Source organism: Silene latifolia, chromosome 6 (assembly GCF_048544455.1).
Source record: "Silene latifolia isolate original U9 population chromosome 6, ASM4854445v1, whole genome shotgun sequence".
NCBI classification, from domain to species: Eukaryota; Viridiplantae; Streptophyta; class Magnoliopsida; order Caryophyllales; family Caryophyllaceae; genus Silene; species Silene latifolia.
The window spans coordinates 57657848-57662449 of record NC_133531.1 but is presented as its reverse complement, the minus strand read 5'-3'; the positions used below and the strand labels follow the sequence as shown (position 1 = coordinate 57662449).

The 4602-nt window shown below is 36.7% G+C and overlaps 1 long non-coding RNA gene across 1 annotated transcript; it reads left to right on the top strand.

Moving 5' to 3' along the window:
• The first annotated feature begins 570 nt into the window (after positions 1–570).
• LOC141658757 (uncharacterized) lies at positions 571–2044 on the top strand. The gene is made up of 2 exons (XR_012549399.1): positions 571–830; positions 1327–2044. It is a non-coding gene; the product is annotated as an uncharacterized LOC141658757 (long non-coding RNA).
• Positions 2045–4602: the final 2558 nt, after the last annotated feature.

Below are 4602 nucleotides of genomic sequence, written 5' to 3'. Positions count from 1 at the left end.
TTTCCGAGTATTCTCTACCTACTTCTCCTCTCTTGAATTAATATTTTCGGATGTATGGATATCGCCAATTCTCTCCTATGATAAATTCAAGTATTATGTCATCTTTGTTGACCATTATACAAAATATATATGGTTTTATCCGCTCAAAAAAAAAAAAATCAGACACTGAACTTTTCTTCAACCGTTTTAAAGCACTTGTGGAAAAATATATTGATCGTCCAATCTTACAATTTTTCTCCGACAATGGTGGCGAATTTACTAAAATTACTCATTATCTAATAACGGTGTATCTCATCTTACTTCTCCTCCGCTAGTAGAAAAAGTGACATTGACATCGCCATAATAACATCAGTTCTTAATAAAAACGATGTAAATAGTCTAACCTTAATTATTGACATCGATTTCCAATAAAAAAAATGTAAAATAAAATTATATTTTTATTTACATTTTATACTAGCATCGGTTATTTGAAAACCGATGCTAATTTTGTTTCTTTACATCAGTTCTATTGAAACCGATGTCAATATATTTACATGTTGCATCGGTTATTTAGTAAACTGATGTCGCAAATAATCGTAAAAAAACCCTTAAGTCTCATTTCCCTATAATGAAACCGTCTCAAATAAACAAAAGAGTTAAAAAGAGAATCAAACTCCCTGCCTTCCCCTTTCTCTTTTTCTGTTTCCCATTCAACTCAGTCAATCCGACGACGACACTACGGTAGGGGCAGCCATCCACCACCATCATCTATATCACCCACGGTCGCCTACCACAACCCAACATCACGACCACGACCACCATCAAGACTTGCCCAACAACTCCTTTAGTCAGTAAGTTACATCGCGAAATTACTCTTTTTTGGATTCTCATTCTTCTTATTCGAAAGGGATTATTGTTATTTGATTCAAACTCATGCCTAAATTCATATTGATAGTATTTGGAATCAATACATTTTAATATGTATATTAATATTATGGTTTATAGTTGAATTAGGGAGAGAAAGAGGAATATTTTTACATAAATCGTATTTGGTTTGATTCAACCCGTCTGAATATTGGAATACCCTTAATTCGAGATCTACCTTCTAGAAATGGATTTATGTTGTGAGAAGAGATACTAAGTTGGCTAGATGATGAATAAAGCCTGTTGTTTGAACTGAAGGCACGAGTATCTTAAAAATGATTAAATCCTGGTGGATTATTCCTTAATCTTTTGTTTTAATGTCCATATTTAGTTCGTTGAGATTTGAGCATCCATTCACCTCAAACTTAAATGAATTTTTTGATTTTGGTTTTAGTTTAATTGGTTTATGTGGTGAATTATTAGGGTCTAGTAAGCTGTGTCGACTAAGAATTTGGTCAGAGGAAATTGGCGGGTAGGTGATGAGCTCCTATTTCTACATATGCTTGGCATCATTTGGAGCTCATTTGGTAGCATTTGGTAACAGTTTTTGGCAATTCTAGCGTTATTTGACCAATTCCGAGTGCTTTATCATTTAGTAAGGTTTTCTAGTGAAGAATGAAGTGCTAAGTGACCAAGAGAAGCATCAAAAGAAGGGTGAAGAACAAGCATTAAAGAAACATCATGAAGAAGCCTTCCAAGGATCAAGCAAGCAACGATTGAAAAGTGCACTCCAGCATCTTTCTCGCACGGTGCGAGTTTCCTGCACCCATTTCTTACATCGTGCGAGTTTTCTGGGTTTATGCCGTTTTGTGTTACGGGCTTCTCCCATGTTAAGTCCACGATTATTAGGTTATGTTAGACTATATATAGTGTGTTTTCCTCTAGGTTAACACATCTTTATGCTTATTTTGATTAATCAAGTTGTAATTTTAGGAATTATTCATCTTTTGATTGGGTTTAGATCTACTATGGAGATTTAATCTCTTCTTCTTAATCCGAATCAAAGGTGTAATCTTTGGTTGTAAGACTCCTTAATCTTTCCTTAATTTTCATTATCATTGTTAATCCTTTGTGTTTATTGTTTGAATTTTGGAAACCTTGTTTACATTGAGTAATTAAGTGTGATTTCCTTGTTGTTTAATTAATCAAGTTCCTTAATTTATTGTTGTTGGGATTATTAAGTGTGATTTTCTTGTAATCTCATCTTTGCAACACCTTGTTATTATGCTAATGAATGTGATTTCTTCTTGGCTTAATTATCAAGTAAAGGATTAACTTGTAATTAGGCATTAATCGTGTTTTCATTGTGTCTAATTACCCTTATTGAATCTCTAATGCTTTTATTTTCTTATTAATTTAGCCAATGTATGCGATTTCTACTTAGTAGGATTGATAAGTTGGGTTAATTGATTAAGTGTGATTTCCTTGTCATTTAACCACTATTAAAGAGATTTAGGAGAGTAATCTTCACAATAAGTGAAAATATATAATTTAAGGATTGATTTTGTGGTTTTACTAACTAAAGTGCCTCACTTTATTGAGTCGGATTAAGTTTTACTTAAACTTTATAAATTTCTATCTTAGAACTTGTTTGTTTGATTACTTGCTACACACTCTTGTTTGAATTTCCTTTTGTTGTCTTTGAAAACCAACCCCCGCTTTTGACATACTTGCTAATTTGTCACAATTGTTGTAGTTGCTCTTTTAAATTCACCATTGTAAAACCCCCCTTCTCTTGGGTTCGATCCCTTTGCTTGCTACTTTACTAATTTAGAATTAGTATTAATTAGTACGTATTGTGGTATATAAATTGTTAATTTGGCCGTCTTAAATAGCGACGTTTTAGGCGTGCCAAATTTTGGCGCCGTTGCCGGGGAAGGTAACGGTTTTGCTAGTGTTTTTGTTGGTGTTTTTAGAATAGTTGTGTTAGTTAACTTTCGTTTCACTTTTGTTATTGTCTTGTTCATTACTTGTGTGAACCTTTTAGATTGTGTGCTTTTGTGTAGAATTGTTTATGGTCAAAACTAGGAACTCAAGTGAACCACTTTTCCCATTCAACCCGGAGATTCAAAGATCACTTGCTTGGATAGGAGGAGGTATTAAAAGAGAGAGCCCGGTTATTCAAGAAATTGATCCCGTGACTCAACAAGACCAAGAGGAAGATAACACTGTTTCTTTTGTTATAGAAACTAACCCACAACCCATAAGAATTATCATTGGTGATGTCGAGAATCCACCACATAATGATGCACAAAGGGAGGATCCACCAAGGCCTAGAACCATCAAAGAACCCACCGCCCCGGACCTTACACAAGTTCCCTTGTGTATATCTTTTCCGGCCTTAGCGTAAAATGCCACATTTGAACTCAAGTCCGGGCTCATCCACCAATTGCCCCAATTCCATGGACTTAGTACGGAGGATCCCAATAAGCATTTAAACAAATTCCATGTAGTTTGCTCAAGCATGAAGCATAATGGGGTTACCGACGAGCAACTTCAACTAAGAGCCTTCCCTTTCTCACTCAAGGATGCAGCAAACGATTGGCTTTACTATCTCCCCACCGGGAGCATTACTACATGGAATCACATGAAGAAGGCCTTCCTAGAGAAGTATTTTCCCGCTAGTGTCTCCTCCCAATTAAAGAAAGAAATAACTAATGTTGAACAAATGGATGGAGAGAACTTGTATGAGTATTCGGAGAGGTTCAAACAACTTCTTACTAGTTGTCCATACCACGGGTATACCGACCATGATCTACTCTTGAACTTTTGTGGTGGTCTCCTTGAGGATGATGTTAGGATGATTAAAGCCGCTACACAAGGAGGGATTGAGTACATGTCGAACCAAGAGGCAAATGATTTGATTGAAATATTAGTAGGAAGTTATAGGAATTTCGGGAGGAGAGTTAAGAAGGCAAGTGTGGCATTTTCTTCAAAACAAAACTCCAACCATATGGAAGACAAAGTCGATTTTCTTACCAACTTGGTTAAGGAACTTGTAAAGGGGAATGGTAGTACATCTTATGAGAAATTTTGTGGTCTTTGTAATGATCCAACCCATCCCACTGATGGGTGTCCATCTTTGCAAACAGAGGAAGCAAGTGAAGCGGTGAAGGCTCTTGGGTTTAGGAATTTTACCCTTATTCCAATACTTACAATGAGGGGTGGAAAGCTCACCCAAATTTTGGGTGGGGTGGCAACCAAAACAAAAACCAAAAGGGACCTTCAAATTCTCCATTTCAAAACCAAATCAAAATCAAACCCAATCACAAAATTGCTTGGAAGATATGATGAAGACACTTGCCGCCAATCAAGTGGCTTTGCAAGCCAATACCAAGGATTTTCAAACCGCCGTGCTTCAACAAAATCTGCTCACCGACTCTAGGATTGGTAACCTTGAGACCCAAATTGGTTAAATTCTCAACACACTCACTACACAATCCACTCAAGGAGGGAGCCTCCCTTCTCACACAATTCCTCCACCCACCAAGGAACTAGCAAAAGCGATCTCTTTGAGGAATGGTAGAGAGTTGGTAGAGGCACCCAAGGCTCCTAAGAAATCAAGGCCACTTCCCATTGTTCATGAACTGGAGGATGTAGTTGAAGATGAAATTGAAGTAGTAGTGGAACATGGGGAAGCATCTACACCCGATCAAGTGAGGATCAATGAACCACTTTCGGAATACGAGCCACAAGCTC